Below are 13685 nucleotides of genomic sequence, written 5' to 3'. Positions count from 1 at the left end.
AGGTTTATGTCCAAATATGCAGTATAGCTTATATATTTGCTGCCCAGTAATAAAATAAAAGGCAAGTAGAGCCATTCCACCTTCTGCTTTAGGCCTTTGTAGGGTCGCCCTTTGGGTACATTGATGTTTTGAATTCCAAATAAATGAGGTTATGATTGAATATAACTTATTAAAAATGATTTATTGATGTATATATTGGATTGTTTGTAATAGAAAAAGAAACTTAGGAAGGATATTCATCTTGACAGTGTTAATTTGTCCAGCTAAAGTGAGATGAAGGGTAGACCGTCTATGCAAGTCTTGCTTAATTTTTTCCATGCAGACAGCAAAATTTTGTTGATAAAGAGGTTTAAGTTTATTTGTGATGTTTACCCCTAGGTATTTAAACTGATCTGCAATGATAAAAGGGAAGGTGTCCAATCTAATATTGTGTGCTTGAGAGTTCACTGGAAAGAGCACACTTTTATTCAAGTTAATTCTGACACCAGAAATCTTTTCAAATTCTGTTAGTGCTGTTAGGACTGCTGGCATAGTATTTTCTGGATCTGATACATATATAGCACCTTATCATCTACATATAGTGATATTTTCTATTCAGGTTCTTCTCTGATAATCCCCTTTATCGCATAAGCATTTCAAATCAAATCAAGTTAAATCAAAATCAAATCAAATCAAAATCTTTATTGTCATTGTAGCAATGAGACATCCATCCATCCATCCATTTTCCAACCCGCTGAATCCAAACACAGGGTCACGGGGGTCTGCTGGAGCCAATCCCAGCCAACACAGGGCACAAGGCAGGAACCAATCCTGGGCAGGGTGCCAATCCACCGCAGGACTGCAATGAGACATAGTACAACAAAATTTAGGTGCAATTTTCCAATGCAAAAATAAAATTAAAACTAAACATAATTACTCAAGTTAAAAATAAAATTATTCATTCATACAGTGCATCCGGAAAGTATTCACAGCGCATCACTTTTTCCACATTTTGTTATGTTACAGCCTTATTCCAAAATGGATTAAATTCATTTTTTTCCTCAGAATTCTGCACACAACACCCCATAATAACAACGTGAAAAAAGTTTACTTGAGGTTTTTGCAAATTTATTAAAAATAAACAAACGGAGAAATGACATGTACATAAGTATTCACAGCCTTTGCTCAATACTTTGTCAATGCACATTTGGCAGCAATTACAGCCTCAAGTCTTTTTGAATATGATGCCACAAGCTTGGCACACCTATCCTTGGCCAGTTTTGCCCATTTCTCTTTGCAGCACCTCTCAAGCTCCATCAGGTTGGATGGGAAGCGTCAGTGCACAGCCATTTTAAGATCTCTCCAGAGATGTTCAATCGGATTCAAGTCTGGGCTCTGGCTGGGCCACTCAAGGACATTCACAGAGTTGTCCTGAAACCACTCCTTTGATATCTTGGCTGTGTGTTTAGGGTCGTTGTCCTGCTGAAAGATGAACCGTCACCCCAGTCTGAGGTCAAGAGCGCTCTGGAGCAGGTTTTCATCCAGGATGTCTCTGTACATTGCTGCAGTCATCTTTCCCTTTATCCTGACTAGTCTCCCAGTCCCTGCCGCTGAAAAACATCCCCACAGCATGATGCTGCCACCACCATGCTTCACTGTAGGGATGGTATTGGCCTGGTGATGAGCGGTGCCTAGTTTCCTCCAAACGTGACGCCTGGCATTCACACCAAAGAGTTCAATCTTTGTCTCATCAGACCAGAGAATTTTCTTTCTCATGGTCTGAGAGTCCTTCAGGTGCCGTTTGGCAAACTCCAGGCGGGCTGCCATGTGCCTTTTACTAAGGAGTGGCTTCTGTCTGGCCACTCTACCATACAGGCCTTATTGGTGGATTGCTGCAGAGATGGTTGTCCTTCTGGAAGGTTCTCCTCTGTCCACAGAGGGCCTCTGGAGCTCTGACAGAGTGACCATCGGGTTCTTGGTCACCTCCCTGACTAAGGCCCTACTCCCCCGATCGCTCAGTTTAGATGGCCGGCCAGCTCTAGGAAGAGTCCTGGTGGTTTTGAACTTCTTCCACTTACGGATGATGGAGGCCACTGTGCTCATTGGGACCTTCAAAGCAGTAGAAATTTTTCTGTAACGTTCCCCAGATTTGTGCCTCAAGACAATCCTGTCTCGGAGGTCTACAGACAATTCCTTTGACTTCATGCTTGGTTTGTGCTCTGACATGAACTGTCAACTGTGGGACATTATATAGACAGGTGTGTGCCTTTCCAAATCATGTCCAGTCAACTGAATTTACCACAGGTGGACTCCAATCAAGCTGCAGAAACATCTCAAGGATGATCAGGGGAAACAGGATGCACCTGAGCTCAATTTTGAGCTTCATGGCAAAGGCTGTGAATACTTATGTACATGTGCTTTCTCAATTTTTTTTATCTGTAATACATTTGCAAAAATCTCAAGTAAACTTTTTTCACGTTGTCATTATGGGGTGTTGCGTGTAGAATTCTGAGGAAAAAAATGAATTTTATCCATTTTGGAATAAAGCTGTAACATAACAAAATGTGGAAAAAGTGATGCGCTGTGAATACTTTCCAGATGCATTGTACATACATGTATTGCACTTGTCCTATAGCCAGTGTTGACTTAGGGTTGCATTGTAAACATGAGAGTGTATTATACATGAAGGTGCACTTGGTCAGATTGACCACTTAGCAGCATTCAGCATGGTGATGGATGAAGAATAGAAACTGTTTCTCAGTCTATTTGTCTTAGTGTTTATGGATCTGAAACATCTGCCTGAAGGCAGGCGTTCAAACAATGCATGTCCTGGGTGTGATGGGTCCTGAAGAATTTTCTTGATGTTCCTGAGACAAGAGGAACTATGTAGTTCTTCTAGTGAGGGGAGAGGACAGTCAACTATCCGCTGGGCGACCTTAATGACCCTGTGGAGCTCTTTCCTCTGCGCTACTGTGCAGCTGGAGAACCACACACAGAGACAGTAGGCCAGGATGCTCTCTACTGTGCAGCAGTAAAAGGACACCAGCAGTTTCTCATGGATGTTGTTCTTCCTGAGAGCCCTCAGGAAGTAGTCTCTTTTGGGCCTTCTTCACTACCTCAGCAGTGTATGTTCCCCAGGTCAAGTCCTCCCTAATGGTGACTCCCAAGAAGCGGAAGTCTGAGACCCTCTCCACATAGTCCCCGTTGATGATGAGTGACTGGATGTTGTCTGCCTTCTTCCTGAAGTCCACGATGAGCTCCTTGGTCTTGGCTATATTTAGGAAAAAGTTGTTATTTCTACACCACGTTGTTAGCCGCTCCACCTCATCCCTGTAGGCAGACTCATCCCCCCCAGAGATGAGCCCTACTACCGTGGTATCATCAGTGAACTTAACAATTGTGTTACTGTGGTGGGCAGGAATGCAATCGTGGGTGTACAGGGTATAGAGCAGGGGGCTCAGCACACAGCCCTTTGGGGAGCCAGTGCTGAGGCTGATGAGTGTGGAGAAGTAGGGGCCACTCTAACCCTCTGAGTGCAATCACTCAGGAAGTCCTTGATCCAAAGGAAGGTGGAGTGTGGAAGTCCTATGTCTGACAGTTTGGTCACCAGTCTGTGGGGTAAGATGGTATTAAAGGCAGAGCTGAAGTCTATGAAGAGCAGCTGTGCGTAGCTCCCCTGCTGCTCCAGATGGGACAGAACGACATGGAGAACAGTGGCCACAGCGTCCTCCGTAGACCTGTTTGCCCACTAGGCAAACTGGGCGGATCAAGCATGGGAGGAATGAATGACATGATGTGGTTCCTGATGAGCTTCTCGAAGCACTTCATAACCACAGGGGTCAGTGCAACTGGCCTGTGGTCTTAATGACAATAGCCCTGAAGTCATTAAGACTGGTGATGGTCTCTTTCTTGGCCAGAGGCACTATAACAGAGGATTTCAGGCAGGATGGTACAGTGGACTGGGACAGAGACTGGTTAAATATCCTGGTGAAGACCCCAGCCAGTTGGTCTGCACAGTCTTTCAGCACGTATCCTGAGATGCCGTCAGGTCCAGCTACCTTCCTTGGGTTGACAGCTCGCAACGTGCATCTCACCTCATGCTCCCCCACTGTGAAGATGGGGCTGTTGTTGGTTTCTGGATGGGGTCTGGCTGTCTCTGGTGGATCCACTTCAAACTGGGCATAGTAGTGGTGCAGTTCCTCAGCCAGTGATAAATCACCTCCCACAGCTCCAGGACTGGTCCTGTAGTTGATCATATGCTGGACACCCATCTTTAGGCTGGCACGGGCTGTGCTGTAGAGGACCTTGTCACCAAACTTGAAGGCAGTGTTCCTCTCTTTCAGCAGCCTTCCCTGGTCATCCAGGGCTTCTGATTGGAGTAGACCCGGATACGTTTATCCACTGTGACAATGTTTGTGCAGTTCTTAATATAACACAGTATGCTGTTACTAAACATTTCAAGGTCTGGGTGTTCAAAGATGTCCCAGTTGGTCCTACTGAAACAGTCCTGCAGCTGCTGAGAGGCTCCATCTGGCCAAGTTTTAACTGTCCTTGTGCTGTTAGGGGCAGTTTTCCTGAGTGGGATGTATGCCAGAATTAAAAACAGTGACGTGTGGTCAGAGTGGCCCAGGTGAGGTAGTGGTGTAGCCCTGTTTAATGTTTGTGTAGACTTCCAAAATATCCAAAATGTTAGCTCCTCTGGTGGCACACTTGACGTACTGATGGAATTTAGGGAGCACAGGTTTTAAATCCACATGGTTAAAGTCCCCAGCAACAATATACACAGCATTCGGGATGTTTGGTCAGCTGACTGCTTATACTGTGGTGTAAAAGTTTGATATTCGAGTTTGCATTAGCATCCAGTGCTATGTAAACAGCTGTAATCATGACCACAGTAAACTCTCTAGGGAGATACAGTATATGGGTCTGCATCTTCTTCTTCTTTTGGCTACTCCCATTAGGGGCATCTAACAGTCACGTACTCCAGGTTCGGGGATCAGTCACTGTATTTATATACCAGTAGTTATTTACGTACACACACAGCCCCCCTCCTCTGCTCTTACCAGATTCACTGGTCCTGTCATGGCGTTGTGCAGTGTAGCCTGTTAGCTGGATAGCAGAGTTCGGGATCAATGAATGAAGCCAGGATTCTGTGATCAACAGAACGCAACTGTTCTTTACGATGTTATTTGTTGCCGCCTGTAGCCTCAGTTCATCGATTTTGTTGACAAGAGATCTGGCATTGGTGAGAAAAACACTGGGGAGCGGTGGTTTAACAGGCTGCCTATGTAACCTCGCTAACGCGCCAGCCCTACAGCCTAGCTTTTGTTTTCTCTCTCTATGCTGACTCCGTCACCTACCCGTGGGGATGATAATCCACAGAGAGCCGGGACTCCTCGCTATGTCTGCCAGAATGTCGTGGGAGCAGAGAAACTCTGGTGAAACACTCCCCTTGCTGCACACTCCGATCTTGAGAAGTTCCTGTTGGCTGTAGATGTTGTTGGCTCGACAAGATGTAGGTAAAACAAGTAGTAATACTAGCACACACTAAACACTGAAACGAAGAGCACCAAGCCGCTGTGTCCGTGTACGCCGCCATAGCTTCCATACTCAACAGTGAACTGCCAGTGGCTCAATGGCAATTGCCGCGCTGACATTCTTTGACCCCAATATCCCCAGCACCCTCAGCAGAAGATCAATCGGAGCCACTGCAGGGACTGCTGGGAGTTTCTGTTTCAAAGTCAACAGTTATTAGAATCTGCGAATGGCTGAGGCCACAAACTCTGAACGGGGGTCTTCTGTGTGTGTGTGTGTGTGTGTGTGTGTGTGTGTGTGTATATATATATATATATATATATATATATATATATATATATATATATATATATATATATATATATATATATTGTCACAAGAACGACACAAAGACATTGCGAAGGTTTGGGGCAGCCACCCGTATAATATTTCCTGGCTGCAAAAATGCTTACACAACTGAGTCCAAAACAGAATTGAGTATCTTCTTTAAGATGGCGGCTTTTAAACCCTCACAGGGGAAGTGATGCCATCAGGACCGGAACCAGAAGTGACGTCATTGGCTACCCCAAACAGGGTGGGATTTCCTGAGAATGGTCTGCAAGGAATTAAGGGAGAGAATTAGTGCACTTCACCACCCCCTGGTTTGGCGTGGAACTTCATTTATTCAGGCCTTTTGGTTGTCCCCTAAACACACGTGTGTGACAATATATATATATATATATATATATACATACACAGATGACCCCCGAAATTCACGGGGGTTACATTCCTAGAGCACCCGCGAATTGTGAAAAACCAGAAATTTTGGATTTGGTCAAAAAAATGCCTATAAATGCCTATTTTTATACTTGAAACCCTAAATATGCCCCCAAAACACTTTAATTTCATTTCAAACTCAGCTTAATACATTACCCTAAAAAAAAGAATGTAAAGGTAAACCCGTATACTGTATAGTACGGTACTGCTATGTTTCCCGAATTGCTAGAATATAAAATACCGATGTTACCCCTATATATAATGTAATTCATGGAAGCGTGTATTCTTTGGTATGCACTGTCGTTTTCTTTGGTATAAGTAAGGTAAATACGTAATAATTTAATAAAAATACAGTAAAATGTACGGGTACTCACCAATAATGAATGATATTGATTGAAGATGACGATGAATTAGCTGTGCAGTATGATGAAGGTATGTAATGAAGATAATGACTGCACAGCAAACCAGAGGATTTACAGCTCCTCAGGTGGCACCTCTTCTTCAGGTGCTTCAGGATGAGTCATATCTTCTGATAGGTCTTCTTCTGGTGGGGTTTCGTGCTGGCTTTTCTTGATAGGTTTGAGGAACATTGTGATGGGAAGTTGCAGAATAACTTTGTAGTTCCCGAAGCAAATCCAGTAGTTCAACCTTCTCCTGGAGTGTCTTAAACTTCTTCTGGAGCTTAGGTTCAATGCCAGAAGCCTTAGAAGGTACAGGGCGTTTGGGCGGCATTTTAGGGCTTTAAGAAGAACAAAACGAAAAACACGAGAACACTCACCGAAACACTCGAGATAGCTAAACGCGGTAAACTGTTATGATACGGGAATGCTGGGCTGCATCTGCCTGAGATGCGTCACAGGGCAGCAGCAAGGAGAAATGAATAACACTCTCAGATTGGCTACTTTCACCATCCCAAGCCGTGTTTTCCTCTACAGTTGCTTTGTATTCTTTATACAGTACAGTATTGCCACGAAAAAAGCCATAAAAAAATTGCGGAGGATATTTGTAGTTTCCGCTAACAATTATTAGTTAGGTTCTAAGGAAAAATCCGCGAACAACTAAGGCTGTGAACTCTGAACTGCGACTTTGTGGGGATCTACTGTGTATATATATATATATATATATATATATATATATATATAAATAATATGTATTATATATATATGTATTTATTAGTGCTGGGCGGTATACCGGTTCATACCGAAAACCGTTTTTTATTTTTTTTATGATATGGATTTTTCTTATACCGCAACACCGGTTTAAATTGCCTAAACGACGTTCGGAACGTGGCGCAGCGGGAAACTGTTCAAGTGGGGACCTTTTTCACTGCTACACCGCTAAATACAGATTTGTTTCATGTGGGCTGTTTTTCACTGCTACACCACTAAATAGGTATGGTGGTGTAGGTATTGCGTGGTGAAAATGGACAGGGAACATTCCGAAACTGAAGCCGGCGATAAAGTTGAACATGATGACACTGAAGAACTTTTGCCGAGAAAAAGGAGTCGCGTCCGTTGCCTGGAGATACTTTAGTTTTAAAAGGTCAGATGTGTAAATACTGTTTCTATACTACTGGATAATACTGCAAGCCAAGTTGTACTTGTTTTATTTGTTTTCAATACAGTGTAATGTACCTGGGTACTGTGTAATAGTGTGACGGCATGTTGACTGTATTCTCGACATTTCCACTTTAATCTTGACGCTTATGACGAGAATAAAGTCGACATGTTGACTTTATTCTCGACATTTCTACTTTATTCTCGCCGTTTATGTCAAGATTAAAGTCGACATGTTGACTTTATTCTCGTAATTTGTCATTAAAGTAGAACATCGTAAACTAAACTTCATCGTAAAATGAATATTTAATTTACTACATTTTCTCAAAACCCATCATAAGTTATATAGTACATTAAATGCTTTGTGTTAAGTGTTCTCCGAGATTCTTAAACTGACTTCTTCTTGCACTAAGAGGAGGCGCCGGCAGTGATCGCCGCACAGAATACATTCACTTCATGATCTTCCTGCTCTCTGAACCTTTAGAATGCTAAGATAAATAATGTAATTTTCATAGTGAAATGCATTAAAGCATACATTAATCATATGGGGGGCACGGCGGCGTTGAGGTTGCACTGCTGCCTTGCAGCAAAGGTGTCTTGGGTGTACCCTGCCTTGTATTTGCATGTTTTTATGGTGGGTTTACTCGGCGTGCTTCAGTTTTCTTTCAAAGTCATGTAGGATGTGGGGTTTTGTTATGCTATATTGACCCTGCTAGTGTATGTTTTGCTTGTATCGATCCTGCGATGTGCTGGCGACTCATTCAGAGATGGGCGCAACTCTGAATGGATGGCATAATTAAACATGTATAACGAAGATATTTTTAAAGTTCTGAACACTCCGTGGGCTAAATTTATAACTAGTTTTAATTTCACAAAGACGTTTATCGTGTGGTGATTGGTTATGTGGTGAAAGAAAAAGGAAGGACAGGAACTGGGGTTTTGGTACATCAGATAGAGACAGCACATGTGCAATAAAGAAAGCCTGCTCAGAAGAACATGCATTGAATTCTGTGTTCGTGTCTCCGACCACCAGATCACAAACCCAACATTTACACAATATTTAAGTTAAACCTGTGCGATAGCCATTCATACATCCAGTTTTTTGGAGCCTCATCACACCTGCCATAAAGTTCTCTACACTGAACATACACCTTGGGACCCCTTACTGCGAGGGAGCAGCACTACCGCCTCACTACCGTGCATGTGTAATACCTGCTTTAATGCATTTCATCATGAAAATGATATCAAGTATTTATCTTAACATTCTAAATTTTCAGAAAGCAGGAATATCATGAAGTGAATGGATTCTGTGCGGTGATTGCTGTCTCCTCTTAGTGCGGAGGAAGTCAGTTTAAGAAAAGTAGTGATTAACAACTGGGTCGGGGAACACTTAACACAAAGCATTTAATGTGCTGCATTAGCTTATGACGGGGTTTGACAAAATCTAGTAAATTAAACATTGATTTTAGGAAGAAGTTTAGTTTACGACATTCTACTTTAGTTATGAAGTAAACTATGAGAATAAAGTGGAAATGTCGACTTTAATCTCAACATAAACGGCGAGAGTAAAGTGGAAATGTCGACTTTAATCTCGACATAAGCAGCGAGAATAAAGTGGAAATGTCGACTTTGATCTCGACATAAACGGCGAGAATGAAGTGGAAATGTTGACTTTATTCTCGACATATAGTTTGTTTTTTTCTTCCCTGTGTCCATTTTTTTTTTCTTCACCGTGGCCCTAATACGATTCCGTAGGGCTATACCACAAATAGCATTATAAATGCAAGTTGCAGGTTTATTTTTTATGCATATAGCTTAGCTTGAAGCAAGGTCCATATTAATGCAGTTTGCCTAAATGATGGTTCAGTTGGTAAAGATGTCATCACCAAGTTGCACTTGTTTTATTTTATTTTAATTTGGTGAATTTTGGTGAATACTGTGTAATGCACCTGGGCTTGAAGTCTTGAAGCAATAGTGCAACTATCAGTAATAATACTGTTATTTATTTTATTGTTATTATTTATTAGTTTGAATATTATGCAGTTTAATGATGATAAAGTTGTTTAAAAAAGTCACTTTAACGTGTCAGTGGACAGAGATTGTTAACATTAACAGAAAGTGTAGTTGGTTTACAAAAAATATTTACTATTTATTCCTTTTCTAAGACATATTCAGTGCAATACAACATTTGACAAGCACTTCTGGATATTTTATTAAGTCTAAATGCCTCTTTGTATGGTTGAAAATATGTTGTCAAAATTATAGTTTAAGTTTTTGCAAAATTTGTTCAATAAAAAGGTTCTATATTTTGACTGCATCTGTCATGCAATGTGATACCTTCTCCATTAGTGCCACCCCCTTAAAAACTATCACTTTATGGGGCAATGCAAACCTGTATTAATACTTGTGTGCACATTAAAATGTTTTTTTTGTACAATTTACAATACTCTTGACAGTGGAATAGGTTATTCTTAGCCAGTAATTGCAGTGGAAAATGTGGTTAACATCCACTCATGCATGGGGAAAAAAATACCATCGAATACCGTGAAACCGGGATAATTTAGAAAAATACCGTGATATAGAATTTTGGTCATACCGCTCACCCCTAGTATTTATGCATGTATACAGTATATATAATATATGTATGTATTTATGTATGTATATATATATGTGTATGTATTTATGTATGTGTATATATATGTATGTATAATATATGTATATGGATTTATGTGTATATATGTATAGTTCCCACATTGACTCCTCCAGGAATGCTGGTACCTGTAATGCTTTGGTGCAGCCCTGTGGTGTTCTGTGAGGCCTGCCAGGAGGAGGTGAAAGGGTTAACAATCTCTTTATGTTGGGACTTCGAATTACCCAAATTACTTTCTTCAGTATTTGCCCTAGCACCGGAAGTACTTCCAGATCTCACTCAACCTCAGCCAGGCAAGTCAGAGTCGGGTGGCAGTGGACAAAGCTCTTCTGAGAGGTGTAGAGGAGGAGAAAAGGAGTTTAGAGAGTTGTGTTTATTGTGCTTGGAACCTCTGTGGAAGGTATTTGTAAAATTAAATTACTTTTATTTGAATGGGACTTGTGTTTGTGAGTTTGTGTCTGAGGTTAGGGTGCTGCAACAACCCCTAGTGGTTCAATGGGCCGTTGGTGGTCAGTTGATGTCCTTCTTCAGCAACATGAATATTTGTTTTCTGTACCACCAATCTTGCTTGTTCACTTTGCTATACTTTTAGCATGACTGAACTATATACAGTATAGCACCCATGCCCAACTCCATTCAGAACAGTCTTCTGAGCAGATGTTAAAGTCAGTCAGAAAACAGAGAGCTGATGCTTTCAACAGGTTGTACAGGAAAAAGTAGTCAGACAGATTGCCAATGGTTTCTCATGTACATATAAGACAAATTGGTGATAAAGTCTGGCTAATCACTGGTGTAAAGTTCTATCCATCAGGTTTGTCAGTGGTTAAGTTAAGAAGCATTGTTCACTGACCAAGTAGTAAACCATGTAAGACAGAGGTGTCTGTGGATATCATCTGCCTGTGTGATTGCTGATTCTTACTAGATAAAAAGTTTTATTCAGTGGTTTGACATGTTTACCTGAGAACAGGCGAAATTTATGACTTATAATATTTTGATGACTTTCTTTAGCATTGTTCTGGTCAGCACTTTAATTTCCTCAGTATATTTTCCTATACCTTTTAATTAGGGCTGGGCAAGTTAACGCTTTATTATCGAGTAAACGCATTAATTAATGCAGACAATTATTTTATCGCTCGTTAACGCAGTTTTTGTTATTATTATTATTTTGAAAGCCTCAGTCTCGCTTTCAATCGATAGAGATCAGTGATCTTCTTTTTAGAGTGCTTTTCAATACGCTTTTGCTAGAAGGAAAGTTAGTTTTGTTGATTTAACCTCGATTCCCTGCGCGTGCATGAGTAGCGAAGAGCAAACAGCTTCTAAAATGGCATGTGGAGAGATACCAAAGTGAATGCTCAAAGCAAAATAATACGGGAATGACTTTTTTCGTATTATTGCTGATTCGGACTCTGATTTGTCGGACTCCGATTTTGATGCAATTGATCTGGAGATGTAGATCGAAAACGAAAGTGAGGTACTGGTATCATCTGATAGGTCCCCAGCTGATCATGATATTGAACACATTCATGTAGCTGATGCACCTATGGCAACATTCGCCTGGGAGGACAGATACTTACAATGACAGGAAGTACAAACCATATTGCGTCTCACTGCAACTGCCACTCCCGCGCACCTGTCTCACAAAGACAGCCATCCAGACAGCCCACCATGCATTCGTGCTGGCCATTGAGCCTCCGCTGCCGCAAATGGCAAACAGGTGCCGACAGCAGGCACAACAGGAAGCAACAGACTTTTTATGTTGATTTATGTGTGAAACCATTACTTTGTACGCTTTTCAGAAAACTGAGTTTTTTAGAAAATATATTAGCCCTCGAAGAGTTGCTACTGAACATAGACTATTTATGCTGCTCCCTGATAAAAGAAAATGTTTATGCTGGTATCTGTTCAGATAAAAAAGAAAACATTTAAAAATGTTAACTTGCTGTTGCTCAGAATGTGCCTTTTATAATGTTGTGATCGTGGCTCTGGATTCTGAGGGTAACTTGTTTTTCTATAACAAACTAGATAAAATGTTAATGCCCTGGCAGTGGCAGTGATTTGATTACATTAATGCTTAAGTTGAGATTTACAAGAAATATTTTAACTGCTACTATGTAAAGGGAATACTGCTGTTAAAAAGCATCTTATTTGTTTAAAGTGTTTGCAAACCAAATACACACAATACACTACTTTTGAGTTCATTATTTAATTTTGCGGATAACAATGTGATTATTGTGATGGTCTGTGATTAATCACAATTAATCGCAGACAATCGTGCAGTTAATCATGATTAAAAATTTTAATCATTGCCCATCACTAGTTGTTTCTCTTTAAGCACGTGGCTAGCTGTACTGCTAAGGTTTAAAAAGTTTGCAATGCACCTCACCCGACAAAGCAAGCAGGCAATTGTGTGAATTTTCATAGCAGCCTGCAATACCAAAGTGAGCGTATGCGAAAGCAGATGACGTGAAATAGCTCCGTAAGCTGTACAGCACGGATTATATTAGCAGTGTTATTAGTCACAGTTGCTGGTTCCTTTTCTTTTATATTCCATTCATCCAACGCCAATCGTATGGTTAATCATGATTAAAAATTTTAATCACTGCCCAGCACTACTTTTAATATTGAGTAGTTCGATATTTATCCTTTGTATTAGTGAAAACCTTAAGAGTTGAAGAAAATTTGCACTCTTACATGTTAATTTCTGAGATTTCTTAATTCAACTATAGTTTATATTTGGTGTAATTTTAAAGGGATATGTCTATACAGTAATCCCTCGCTATATTGCGCTTCGACTTTCGCGGCTTCACTCTATCGCGGATTTTATATGTAAGCATATTTAAATATATTTCGCGGATTTTTTGCTGGTTCACGGATTTCTGCGTACAATGGGTCTTTTAATTTCTGGTACACACTTCCTCAGTTGGTTTGCCCAGTTGATTTCATACAAGGGACGCTATTGGCTTGGCTTGTAACCACAGCGCGTATTATGTATTAAATAAAACTCCTCAAATATATTTTGAGCACGGGGGCTGTTCGCACCCCTAGAGGACACGGCCGCTCCTCAATAAACGCTGAAAGATTACCTTCACAGTGCTCCCTTCTTTGCTGGGCTTAAATGTGGCTGCTTTACAAGCGATAAGCTTCCCGCATGGTGCTTCGCATAGTTAAAAGATTGCTTTCCCCTCTCTCTCTCTCTCTCTCTTTTGCTC

The 13685-nt window shown here is 41.1% G+C and overlaps 1 protein-coding gene across 1 annotated transcript in view; it reads left to right on the top strand.

Moving 5' to 3' along the window:
* The window catches only part of pigm (phosphatidylinositol glycan anchor biosynthesis, class M), a 159087-nt gene that overhangs the window by 133602 nt on the left and 11800 nt on the right, over window positions 1-13685 (top strand). The window lies entirely within an intron of this gene.

The sequence above is a fragment of the Erpetoichthys calabaricus genome, chromosome 6 (genome assembly GCF_900747795.2).
Source record: "Erpetoichthys calabaricus chromosome 6, fErpCal1.3, whole genome shotgun sequence".
Taxonomy (NCBI): Eukaryota; Metazoa; Chordata; class Cladistia; order Polypteriformes; family Polypteridae; genus Erpetoichthys; species Erpetoichthys calabaricus.
The sequence above is the reverse complement of the archived record's forward strand: the minus strand, read 5'-3'. Positions and strand labels throughout refer to the sequence as shown.